We start from the raw sequence: 14,675 nt of genomic DNA, 5'->3' as shown, positions 1-14,675 counted from the left end.
GAAATAAATGATGAACACAGAGAAAAGAGTGTAAAAGTACGGGCAATGTAACAGAGTAATACTGAAATACGTAGCGGGCAGGGGTCGAACCCGTGACAGCATGTACGAAGTAAATGACTGGGCAGATATTCGTTGAAATACTACGGACATAAAGATAACGAGAGGTTCAGATTCTACATAAATGATCGTATATTATGATAGTTAAAAATAACAAGTGATGATAATCATGATACCGTAATAATAATAATAATAATAATAATAATAATAATAATAATAATAATAATAATAATAATAATAATAATAATAACCCGTGTGGGGATTTACCGGTTACCTCCATCGGGCGCGTCCCATTGGAATTGGGGAAGCTCGCTGGCTCTGCCGCCAGCAGAGTCAGAGAGTAGTAGGGAAATAAAATACCACCGTGAAAAAAACACTGGTCCCTTGCCAGGGTTACGGCGAAGACTCGTAAATGACCAGAAGCCAGAATACATCTTGAGGCAACCTCTAGGGCTAACAACCCTAGTTGTAAAAGGATGGGTACCCGTCCAAAGCAAAGTCAAGTCATAAAGCATGATGGCACAACATTTCAAGAAACATACCCCAGGGGTAAATCTTCGGATAACTCCCTCGTCGTGAACGCCATGGCGCACGAGTCTCGTTCGGATTCTGGGGGAGACTCGACATCATGCAAAAGACGAGTCGGAGCGTCTCAGTGTACCCCGAAGAGTCAAAAACTCAGGCCAAAATATAAAACCTTTCTAGCAACTTTCAACGTAAATTCACTTACACAAACTGGCAAGCTGAAAACCCTCACCAAAGCTCTTCACGAAAATCAGATATCCATAATGGCCCTACAGGAAAGAAGGTACCCAGATGAAGAGATTTTTGAATCAGAAGGCTACCGATTTTTCAAGAGCAAAGCGCAAACAGGAATCCTCAATGGAGCTGAGATGCTCGGAGCCGCGTTTACTGTTAGAACCAAGATCCTTAAATCGGTTGCAAATTTCGAACCTGTGAATGACAGATTGTCTATACTCACAATAAAATGCGCGAACAAAACCTACGCCCTAGTTAACGCACATGCTCCTACAAACGATAAGAACAAGTCTGATCCAGACGAAGTTGATAATTTCTGGGACCTACTGGATGAAAAATTAAACAAAATCCCCAAACACCATGTCAAGCTTCTTTTGGGTGACTTCAATGCCCAACTAGGTCGTGAACAGAAGTACAAGAAAGTTATAGGAAATTACCCTGCTCACAAAAGAACCAATCCCAACGGCAAAAGACTGGTGTCCATTTGCGAAAATCACAACCTGCAGGTCATGTCGACCCAATTTCGCCATCTACCCAGAAAGCAAATGACTTGGCGTTCTCCCGTCCAAGCTCTCGGAGAGTTACAAATTGATCATGTTGCAATCTCCAGGAGAAAGAGCCCTGAGATTATGAATGTCAAGGTAAAGAAAGACATCAGTGTGGCCTCAGATCATTATATCTCTCTTATCAAATTCAAACCAATTCCCGCAAACACAAGGAAGACAACCAAACAGATCACACGCTTCGACAATGATAAACTTCGGCAAAGGTTCGAGGAGTTCCAGGAGAAGGCTAGACCAAATGACTGTGACTTTAACAACGCCAAAAGTCTCCTTGTTGAGGCCGCCAAAGGCGTTGCAGAAATCAAGAGAAGCAAAAAGCATGCCTGGTGGAATGGTACCGGCGAATCAGTCCTCCAAGAAAGACTCAATGAGTGGAAACAGTACTACTCTACGAAATCAGAAAATGATTGGGAAACCTACAAAATCCAACGTGCCCAAGCAGCTAGGGTTTTCAGAACTGAGAAACGTAAATACGAAAAATCTCTCATTGAAAAGATAGAACAAAACTTTAGGAAGAATGAAAGCAGAGAGTACTACAGAGCCTTCAAACGCAAACTCACGGGCTATAAATCACCATCTCTATGCTTTGAGCGAAAGGACGGCACACTGGCGACGTCAAATGAAGAAAATTGCGGCATTCTGGCAGATTACTTCAAGAATTTACTTAATTGCTCTAAACCGCAAAGCGCCATTGAGACCAAGGAACCCTTACTCAGGTACCCAGATTCCAGACCACCCGACAGAGATGAAATCAAGCGCCACATTGCCCGTCTCAAAAATAACAAAGCGCCGGGGGAAGACTCAGTAGTAGCAGAACTATGGAAACATGCCCCAGAGGAATCACTTGATATCTTGCAAAAGCAAATAGAAGAAATTTGGAACAAGGAGACCCTACCCGAAGATTGGAAAATAGCTTTGATCCATCCATTACACAAAAAGGCAGCATGAAGAACATCAACAACTACAGAGGAATATCTTTGCTACCCGTGACTTACAAAATTCTATCACTAGCCATCCTGGAGCGTTTGGAAGCACAAGTCGAATATCAAATAGGTGAATACCAAGGAGGGTTCAGAAAAGGTTGCTCAACAGCTGAACACATCCAAAATCTCAAAACGATCATCAGATATTATACACTAAGGTCCAAGCAGTATGTGTCTGTCTTTGTGGACTTTAAGAAAGCGTACGGCTCCATTGACCGGGAAGTCCTGCTAAACATCTTAAATGAATTTGGAGTTGATTTGAGACTGCTGGCATTAATTAGAGCCACTCTGACCGATACAAAATCCAAGATGAAGTTCCACGGATGTCTCTCGCATTCCTTTGACATCAAAACAGGAGTCCGACAAGGTGATGGGCTATCCCAGATACTCTTTAACTGTGTTCTTGAAACGATCATCAGAACCTGGCGGGTGAGATTACAGGAAACCAACTACAGTCCATTGAGAATAGGAACCAAATCCAAGGGGATCGCAACAGACTGCTTAGCATTTGCCGATGATATTGCTGTTCTCTCAAACGACATAGAAACCGCTAGAGCTCAACTTGAAATTTTAAAGGAAATTGCCGAACAAACTGGTTTGCAGATATCGTTTGAGAAAACAGAAGTAATGACTAATATCAAAGAGGCTCCACCAAAACTCCATACAAAATACGGGGACATCACCCGAGTAGACAAATTCAAATACCTGGGTGAGATCATCATGAAAAATGGACTAGACAAAGAAGCACTTCAGGAGCGAGTACGCAAGCTGGAAATAGCCTACCAAACATCCCGCACAATCTACAACAAAAAATGCCCTTCCCAAAACACCAAGCTACGTCACTATGAAATAGTTCTGAAGCCAGTAGTTCTATATGCAGCCGAAACCCTGTCTCTAAATGCCAACAAAGGACTCCTTGAAGAACTGGAGAAAAGAGAACGCAAAATTGTGAGAGGAATCTTGGGATCAAAGTACAGAAATGGAATCCATCAAAAGAGATCCAACAAGGAAGTCTACAGCAAAATAGAGAAAATTACAGACACAATCAGAAAAAGACGGGCACGATTTTACGGTCATCTGAAAAGAATGGACGGAAGAAAGTTAACTAAAGAAATCTTTCACTTTTTTATTCAAACCCCAAAACCACAATTCCCTGGCTTAGAAATACCAAAGAAGACCTGCAAATGATACATATCTCAGCTGAAGACGCCCTTAACAGAGATCTCTTCCGCAAGAAAATATTGACGAACGGGCTAAACCGAGACGAGCAACCGAAGAGAAGACACGGTGCCCCTTGGACAGAGGAGCGTAAGCAGGCCCACTCACAAAGAATGAGGGGAAATTTGGGCTCTAAAGAAGGCCAAGTTCAGTGTCAAATGCAACAAGACTTAACGTGGTCCTTGATGGGCCCAGCGAATTATATATATAAAATAATAATAATAATAATAATAATAATAATAATAATAATAATAATAATAATAATAATAATAATAATAATAATAATAATAATAATAATAATAATAATAATAATAATAATAAATATTTCAGACCAAGATGTTGGACCGTGTTAAATGAATAAACGAGAATAAATGTGTTAAAGTGGATCTATAACTGAGACCGATAATAATAATAATAACGTTAGAACGGTGATAAATCGTAGTGATCAGTATAATAATAATTATCAGAATAATTATAATTATCAGAATAATAATAAACCAGATTTTGGTCTGGTGATCATTGTAGATTCGTAAATGTAACCGGTATAATGAGATGTTTGCGGACGTGACCAACTCATAACCCATAATAATAATAATCATATAAGTGATATCATAAAAATATTAATAATCATATGAATGGTAGTATAATAATAATAACAGTAATAACATTTGTGTTTTGCGTCCCGTAATAATCAGGATCATAATAAAACGTGGCGGTGTTGGGAATCGTCGAATAATAATAATAATAATAATAATAATAATAATAATAATAATAATAATGAATTAAATTATTGACGACGACATCATTCAGTTTGCGATTTCATCGGAATAATAATCACATATTTTCTCGTAACTAGCTGGCTCATGCTTGAGTCAAGTGGCCGTAATACCTTGTTTGTTTATTTTTGCCTGCGGGGTGAGTGGAGGTCATCGGCCGGTAATTCCCACTACTCTTCACGTTATCTCATCGAGACACTAACCTTCTGAGACCATGTGGCCGAGTTGGACAGTATTTAGATCATGTGTAAATAATTTGTAGATGTTAGTTCCAGTGGCATGGCATCAGCTGGATATAAAATAGAACCCGTTCGTGATAATACTTTCCGAAATCATTGTAACATTTCCCATCCCGAGTGCCGACCTCAGGAAAATGTAGATAGTCGGAGGTACTTCATCTAATTTAAATCAGGAAGCCGACAATAAACATGGTTTATGCTCGGGCTCTCGAGTCATACAGACGTAGGTTCGATCCTAAAGCGATCGATTAGTGAATTATACCCCACAGTTTTATTTCTTTTCTAGGATGAATATTATCAGCGTATTGTCACCACTTGCGGTGAAGCAAGTGAATTGCTTGTCTTAAGGTGTTGTCAAATTAATTTTTGTTATCATGTGTATCAAAATTTCAGCGCGCCGGATGGCGCAACAAACTGCTCCTTCTGGCAATTATTTCAAAGGAAACCATTCTCATAATCTTTTTTATTGTAGTTAGATGTTATACCCTTTTGAAAGTTAAATGTCACTTCCTAGTCCTATCATGGATTCCTTAAATTCATGTTACAATTGAGCTTTCCCCATTTTATTTTTATTTGCCCCGTTCATTCCCGTGTTCACTGATGCCTCTATATTTATATTTTTGATGACTTAAATAATGAACCGACACCCCTGAGAAAAATGCTAGTCTGGGACTCGGGAGGTGGACGGGTGCAATATGCTCAGAGGACTACGACAGGCCTCAGCAACTGGTACAATTCCCATCCTCACCACCAGATGGGGGCTTCGTTCATTCCATTCCTGACATGCTCGAATGATTGAAAACAGGCTATGGATGTTAATTTGTTCCACGTATATGATCAACGTGGAAGCGGAAAAGCATGGAAAATTGATCTAGGCTGCCGATTGTGAGGTGCAAACCAACCATATCAGAAATACAAGCTTTTGCCTACACGACCCGTATTGGGTAGTAAACTATGTGAGAAAACTAATTTCGTAAGACAAGTTTCCTTTCTTGAAATAGCCTATATCTTATAACCTTCCTATCTCTGCCTTCCATTAGGATATCCCTCTCCTTCCTTTAGGACTAGCCACCCCAATGTCAAATGTCGAGGATTTCATTCGACTACGTCCGTTACTTCTGCTCAAGATTCATTTATGGTCTTGTACTCTTCCTCCAGCAACTCCCTCAGGTCCTCTGAGGACTCAGAAATTAATGAAATAATCAACACATGTTCGAGATTTGATTCCTTTTCTCTCAGTTAGGATTCCTTAGTCACACTCATTGATTTCTTTTTTGCGGTCATATTGAATACGTACTACATTTCTGGGAGACAACAAAACTAAGTACTGATAGGTCTACTCGAAAAGACTGAGTGAAGACATTTCTTGAACCTGTACCTTATCAGGTGGAGAAATCAATGACAGTTACCGCAATGTAAATAAATTTGCCATTTCACACATTCACTTTTTTATTGAATGGCTTTCGGAGGCTAATTACACGGTATTGTCGCATTTACAGGCCCCGAATGAACCTCCTATCTGGGGAACAGAAAAACAATGAATAACCGACTACACACTAAGATCAGCTGTTTATTAACTGATTATAACGTTGTCATGAAGGTTCGTCCGCTTTGTAAATTATTATAAAAAGTCAATGTACAAATAATGTTCACTCCTACATATCTTATTTCGTTTTCTTTAGTGTGTCGAGAATTCAGTACCGAGTGTGTCAGTATTTATGTGAAGTGATTTCAGTTCTAAATCCAACTTTTGCTAGATTAATTGATACTGGGACTAAAAGTACTTTTCGACTGCAATCGCAAGAGGAGGAATATAAATAAAATTACTTATTTGAATATTATTTTAGTTAAAACTAGCTGATGTACCCGTGCTTCGCTACGGAATTCTACATTGTACACAAAATTCTCGGTTAGGTAATGTAAACGTTGGGAGCAAGATTGTATTAAATTTCATACCTCTTGACGATACCCTAGAAATGAGACAGGGAAGTCACCAAACGTCTTTTCGCATGTGAAAATTCGGTTAAGGAATTTTCATTGTAATGGTAGGCCCACTTGCCTACCATCAGCCCAATCAGTTTGGGGAGTTTTCATTATAATGACAGAAAATCACTCCCCGCCGGCCTGTTTACAACCTAAGGAAGACTGTCTTATTGGTTTTCCCAACTGAAATAAACATGTGTAATTACAATGACGTCAGTAGAAATGGCGCGATTGAAAGTAATGCTTCCATATGAAATACTCAATCAAATTAAAAACACACATTTTCTCACTGTCAACGAACAGTACTCTGCTGCCGATCTAGCAGTCCAAATATGTAGAGCAGGAATGACCAAGCCGCAGACAGCCGTGGTCCGTCACCACTCTTCGTCATTCTTCTGCGCGCGGGGACGGGGGGGTGTGTGGTTGTAATAGTCGGGAATCACAGGACAAAAACTATGTCCTTTTACTAATATGTTTCCTAGGAGTACCCGACGAGTCCGAAAACCTCAATTCACTACAATGTCGGCGAAAAAATCTGACTGAATTTGTGGCAAATTTTCCTCCAACCCAGAGGAGAAACCACCTTCTCACTGCTAATTAGAAATAAAATTAATGTAGAATTTAATAAAAGTGAAGAGGAAGAAGTTTTTCTTAAGAAACGGCTCATTATAGGGTTGTATTTCGAGTTATTTAGTGAATTGTAATGCTGCAATTTGGATTAGGTTTAAATTGTAATTCTAGACCAGGTCATACTACTACTACTAAGTGAGCCTCTGCCTAAAGTGTGCACATTGCTCATTCAAAACAGAGCGTCTGAGTAGCAATCGAATAGCTGGATTTCTATGATGAATCAGTGTGTTACGTAGCAGCAGTATCAGAAAATGTATGAACCAAAGGAATGGTATGCTAGAGAAGGAAGTTTTCTAACTCTCCAGCTACTTCCCGCCAATATTCAATCAGGCTGTTATACTCGGTACACAGCAGTATTCCAATCTATCGGAGTTGAGAGGCAGCATAAGAGAACATCACAAAAACAATGGTTAATGTAAGGTTATTCTTGATAAATGTTATGCACTTTCGATAATGTAGACCTTCACATTTAGTTTTCTTCCGACTCTGAAATACCACTCTTATCATAGTCAGTACAGTAAAGCTGAATAAAACATAAACAATCGCAGATTTTATTCTCTATAACATTTGTTATATAGTACATTTCGATAGGACCAATACCATAGGTATTTAAAATTAAATTTTAGGCGCCTTTCCCTAAACTACAGTTTCATCCAGGACGAATAAAATTGTTTATAGCTTAGACTGTAGTTTCTTATTCCCCGACTCTATATACCCATTTTCATTAAATTCTGTTAACCCATTTTCTCGTGGCTCGGCTATGATATGGACTTAGCAACAAAAATACAAATTCATAAATACCTGTGTTTATCATCGCCGGCATGGTACAAATGTATAAGACATAAATGATCGGAAATTTAATTCTATATAACTTCAATTAACTTTAAAGGTTGGACCACTAATAATATAAATATTTGAAAATTAAGTTTTGGGCCTTCCCCCAAACTAGCATTTCACTCAGCGTGAATAAAATGATTTACAGTCTAGATTGTAGTGGTTCATCCTCTGACTTTACATACCAATTTTCATTAAATTATCTTCAGCCGCTTCCTCGTGGTGCGTGTACAGACAGACAGACAGACAGACAGACAGACAGACAGACAGACAGACAGACAGACAGACAGACAGACAGACAGACAGACATTACGAAAAAGTAAAAAGTGCGTTTCCTTGTTACTATGGACATGACCTATACAGAAATACCATTCTTTTCAAATTCAGAGCAAATTACAGATAAAACTCTTATTTTATATGTAAATTTAAGCCTATAATAAATGCATGTTAGCATTGTACTTCAACTGGGATCAAACTGCACGCAGATAAGGACATATGCTGCGTTAATTGAGTTAATTGGAAGCGTTAATGACGCTTTGATACTCAAGAGGTCTACTATGCACATGCCTGCTCAGATCGCACTAGTTATCTTCCTGGTCTATAATCAGAGCCTGTGTGAATTACTCGAGTGCCTAGGGTGTTACAGGACCCCTAAAAATTCACTTGTCAATCGTGCCCAACGTACACTTGATAAAATTATGCAGAGACTTAGCCAAGAAATGATTCGAATTGATCCTTCACGTGAGAATTCCCTGGTGATGTATGCATCATTCGGCCTTGCTTTGTCGCGTGTATGGTTGAACAGAGAACACAATCATACTTTTCTATGACCTACTTCATCAGCTCGAGGCAGAAAGGTATTCAATCAGTATAAACACCTCCTTACATCTTAATTATGAGTCGCCCAGGTGCAAAGACCGCTAAGTGCACGTTTTTTCGATTTTCAGTTGATCACACCGTCATGTTAGTCTTTTAAATGGCTACTCAATAGAATAAGTTTCAGGGTGCAAAACCCGCTCAAAGCTCTCGAAAATAGCCAACAAAAATAGCGGTCTTTTGCAAACACTGCTAAATGCATGTTAGCTCCAGTTACAAAGCCAGTATAATACCGCACGTCTGCAAAGACCACAAATAGCCGTAAGTATGGGGTCTTACTTGTAAAGTCCGGTTGCAAAACACGCTAACTGGCCTTCCTTGCCAGATCCGGTTGCAAAACACGCTAACTGGTAACAAAAACACCAATGTTCCTTCCAGAAACTCTTTTACAGTTTATTACGAATACAATTGGGATAAATATGTTCATTTTCCGGACTAGGTTTAGATACACTGTCGAGGAAGCGTACGCAGCAATGACACACTGCCTCACAGGCTGCCTTGTTGAATCACGCCGGTTAAAATGGTACAGCTGATCACTAAGTTAGTGTATGATTGTTTCTAGTTTTTGTTAATTTCAAGACATGAAAATGAGTGATACTCTGGATTTAAGTGAAGCAGGTATTGCAGTGGAGAGTAATAATATCGTGCAAGTACCAAATACGGAAGAAAGAACAGTAGAAATAGTAGGGGAATTAATGCAAGTTGAGGTAGTTGAACGTGTTGATAATGGAGTTGAAAATAAGCAGAATTAGACTGTAGGAAACGGTACGTCAAGAAAAAGGAAGAGACATCCTGAAACTTGAAGAAGTAATGTAGCAAAGACTGAAAGGTAAGGGCATAAAAATATTTAAACGGAAACATAACCTCAGCTTTTTGTAATTGTCGGTATCATCTCTGCTTTATGTACTGGTATATAAACTAATCTATGGACGTTATTTCAGATACCAACCCAAAGGATTTCCAAAATTGCGTGCCCATAAGCATCTGCCGGGAAAATTAAGTTTTAAAGAACTTTCTATGCAACACATAAAATACACCAAACACTTTACCAAGAAGTAACCCGACAATGGCAGAACAACTACATAGCTCAGCATGTATCTACCTCGTCCCCCAAAAGAACAACAGACGGTTCAAAGCGAATTCTCACAAATCATTTTTATCTACCAAAGAAGAGAGGTGATACTGTCGAAAATGTTACCCTTTTCAGGGCGGCTTTCCTCTCAATTTTACGAATCAAGAAATACAGAGTTATTAATTTGTGCCAGAAGGTAAGTTAATGGAATATTGTTAGTAAAGTGATTTTCCTGTCAATTTACAAACCAGACGAGATCATGATTATTAATTTGTGCCAATAGGTAATGGAAGAAGATGCTGTAACCCCAGAGAGCAGAGGAGACAGACGAACGAAACTGTACAAGGGAAGGAAGGAGTGTGTCAGAGACCACATTAAGAAATACGTCGCAATTGAGCGTCACCACTCGCGAGGAAACAAAGGAAATAGGGTGTATTTAAGCAGATATTTGTCCATAAAGGAGATGTGGACCATGTATTGCGAAAATAATCCTGGAAACTTTGTCAAGTACGACTATTATCGACAAATATTTTGCGAAGATTACAACATTGGTTTCGGTCCGCCCTCTGTTGATACGTGTTTGACATGCTCATCGTTGGAAAGCCGCATTGAAGCAAAAAAACAAAAACAATTGCCGAGAAAGAGTACCTGAAAACCCTGATCAAAGTCCACAAAATGAGGTGTGAAGTGTTCTTCGGAAAATTAAATGAAGATGATGAAGGTGAAATAACTCTGAGCTACGACTGTCAAAAGAACTTAGTGCTGTCTAAATTTCCACATCAAGTGTCGTATTATTCCAGACAAATTTACCTGTACAATTTTACTATCTGCCAGGGCTCCTCGGCATCTCCCCAAAACACCAAGACGGTGACGTCGTACGTCGGGTTAGAGCATCTATATGCCAAAGGATCAAACCAAATAGCTTCGGCGCGGCAGTTCACCACAAACTGGCCAGCATAAATCTTGACGGTACAAAGAAACTTCTGTTATTCTCTGATGGATGCGGAGGCCAAGACAAAAAATCTGCATGCTATCTCACTGGTTACTTCTAAAAGCCCCCGTCTGTATAGAAGAAATACACCTGTGGTTTCAAATGGTGGGCCACTCATTTATCCCACCTGACCGAGTTTTGGGGAATATTAAACGGCAACTTCGCAAAGAGAGTGTCATTGAAAATCCTCCAGGATTCCTCAAGCACATTGAGAAATTTGCGACTGTAGTTCACTTAAAAAAATTATGAATGTCCTGTTAGAGCATACGCGGATGGGGTGGTGAAAAATCCCAGTAGTTGGCATTCCCAATTCCAAAAAGCGAAGAAAATCATGCTCACGTTAGGCAAAACCAACAAAACTTGTCTGGTCAGAGGGGAGCCGTTCTACAATTTTGAGGTGGGTGAGGAGAAGAGAATCCAGAAAAAGGAAATAATTTTAAAACATATCCTGGTCCCGCATCAACTGAAGTAGGTTTTGCTCTCAAAGAAATAAAATTAAAAGATGCTCGACGGATTGTTTACAGCTGCATTTCAGCAAAAACTGGCCCGCAAACGACAACCTGAAATTTTTAGTGATATCCTCCAGGAACAGGGGGTCATTCGCAACAATATAGTCCGTCTTCAAGAAGAAGAAGAGGAAGAATAAGAACCAACAGATTTAGAGCTGATGGACGGTGTCGAGGATGTCCTGACCTAAGTTTTGTGCATAACTTTTACTTTGTACACTTTTTATGTTGTTTATCACTTTGTTTGGTCATTTAATTTTAATTAGACTATTGTACGTATTCTGTGAAAAACATAAATTTTCCTATTATAAGAACTTGAAGGTAAAAATCTTTATTTAATGAAAATTTCTCAGTTCTATCCAAATTCCATTCGTAATTGCAACAAAATAGTGGGGTTCGCCGTTACGGGTGCAAAATTTGCTAACTGCACAATACGAGTGGGAAAACCTCTAGGTCATTATTTTACCTATGATTTGGAACAGAAGACCCAAATGTAGATTTCAGAAATTTTAACCAAATAAGAAATTATGTTTTGTTGATTTTTAGGAGTGAAAATTCTTATATTAGCTAAAATAGTTTCGTCGTAGCAAGTTTTTTGTCATTATCTCTGTTTGGTTTATGATGCAGTTAGCGGCCTTTTGCAAACGGACTACTCTCATTGTCCAGTCTGCATGCCTCTATGAATTAACTACACGCCTACCGAATCGTCTATTTTCAGCTATCAGAATTGTCTCGTTTAGTTTCATATCTCTTATCACAAAATTATTAAAAAACCAAGTGTAACCATGGTCGCCATGTTCTCCCTCTAGTTATGTTATGGCCGAGTCTCTTATGTAATCTATGCTCCTCCATTCACCTCACACGATCTTACCACCGAAGACAGTTTATTTGTACAACTTCAATAGCTATCGAGTTTGTTCCTAAGTTATCCTTCCTATCCTAATTTCGAGTACCCTCCTATCGTTGTTCCGACCTGTTTTTAACCGCAAGAATTCTCGCTAATTGCCCACGGAATAATTCAATTTATGCTGGAATTCCTCTGGTGACGTATACGTCACTCGGCCTTGCATTGTAGTGTGTATTGTTGAATAGAGGAAGTGTACCATAATACTCTTCAAAAACCTTGTTCATCAGCCCGTGGTTGTAAGGTATTCATAACGGCATACACACACATCAGTTACATTCAACTTATGAACACGATATCCTGAGCCCACTCTGATTTCATTCCCGTACATAAAAGTCGATCTGAAAAGAAACCAATTTGAAGATACTTTCGTTGGGAAAGTTACTTCTTACAGATTACCATTGACTGCAACTGCGAGCGTACTGCATTAGATTCCCTGCGCCTTGATACAATTCCACTTAGTTTACTACAACCCTGAGAGAATACACATGCTAATTAAGGTAGTTTAAGTGTTAAGCCTGTTCCAGTTTCATATTCCCTACTTGGCATTCAGTGCTTTTAGATTTCTTCCCTACTGAGATCACTTTAGTTTTGGAAATGCTATTTTTATATCATACTCACTGCACCTCTCTTCATATCCAAGTTATTATATTGCAGGCCTTTGGCACCGTCGTGTCAGAGTTGTATATAGTACACTGACTGACAGTGAAAATGAAACACCAAGGAGGAGTGGTTCGAAAGGGATGAAAGTTGGGGAAAAAACAGAGACGGCACGAATGAATAATTGATGTTTATTTCAAACCGATATGCAGGTTACACAATGCGCACGGCATCGACTCAGTAGGATGTAGGACCACCGCGAGCGGCGATGCACGCAGAAACACGTCGAGGTACAGAGTCAATAAGAGTGCGGATGGTGTCCTGAGGGATGGTTCTCCATTCTCTGTCAACCATTTGCCACAGTTGGTCGTCCGTACGAGGCTGAGGCAGAGTTTGCAAACGGCGTCCAATGAGATCCCACACGTGTTCGATTGGTGAGAGATCCGGAGAGTACGCTGGCCACGGAAGCATCTGTACACCTCGTAGAGCCTGTTGGGAGATGCGAGCAGTGTGTGGGCGGGCATTATCCTGCTGAAACAGAGCATTGGGCAGCCCCTGAAAGTGCGGGAGTGCCACCGGCCGCAGCACATGCTGCACGTAGCGGTGGGCATTTAACGTGCCTTGAATACGCACTAGAGGTGACGTGGAATCATACGCAATAGCGCCCCATACCATGATGCCGCGTTGTCTAGCGGTAGGGCGCTCCACAGTTACTGCCGGATTTGACCTTTCTCCACGCCGACGCCACACTCGTCTGCGGTGACTATCACTGACAGAACAGAAGCGTGACTCATCGGAGAACACGACGTTCCGCCATTCCCTCATCCAAGTCGCTCTAGCCCGTCACCATGCCAGGCGTGCACGTCTATGCTGTGGAGTCAATGGTACGCCGGGAGTGCAGGCCTCCTTCAACCAAGCGACGGGAAATTGTTCTGGTCGATATTGGAACAGCCAGGGTGTCTTGCACATGCTGAAGAATGGCGGTTGACGTGGCGTGCGGGGCTGCCACCGCTTGGCGGCGGATGCGCCGATCCTCGCGTGCTGACGTCACCCGGGCTGCGCCTGGACCCCTCGCACGTGCCACATGTCCCTGCGCCAACCATATTCGCCACAGGCGCTGCACCGTGGACACATCCCTATGGGTAGCGGCTGCGATTTGACGAAGCGACCAACCTGCCCTTCTCAGCCCGATCACCATACCCCTCGTAAAGTCGTCTGTCTGCTGGAAATGCCTCCGTTGACGGCGGCCTGGCATTCTTAGCTATACACGTGTCCTGTGGCACACGACAACACGTTCTACAATGACTGTCGGCTGAGAAATCACGGTACGAAGTGGGCCATTCGCCAACGCCGTGTCCCATTTTTCGTTCGCTACGTGCGCAGCACAGCGGCGCATTTCACATCATGAGCATACCTCAGTGACGTCAGTCTACCCTGCAATTGGCATAAAGTTCTGACCACTCCTTCTTGATGTTGCATTTGCTCTGTCAGTCAGTGTATTTTAAACCAAGAGAAATGGCTACGCGCTTCGAGCCAAGTTGATTTGAGCGTAATTCTGGAAATAGCAGGTTCGAGATCCACCGTCGGCGGCCCTTGAAAGTGGTTTACCATGGATTCAAATTTTCACACCAGGCAAATGCTGAGGCTATACCTGGAACGGCGATCGTTCGTAATCATGATACGC

This window comes from Anabrus simplex, chromosome 1 (genome assembly GCF_040414725.1).
Source record: "Anabrus simplex isolate iqAnaSimp1 chromosome 1, ASM4041472v1, whole genome shotgun sequence".
Classification (NCBI taxonomy): domain Eukaryota; kingdom Metazoa; phylum Arthropoda; class Insecta; order Orthoptera; family Tettigoniidae; genus Anabrus; species Anabrus simplex.
This window is presented reverse-complemented; position numbering follows the sequence as displayed.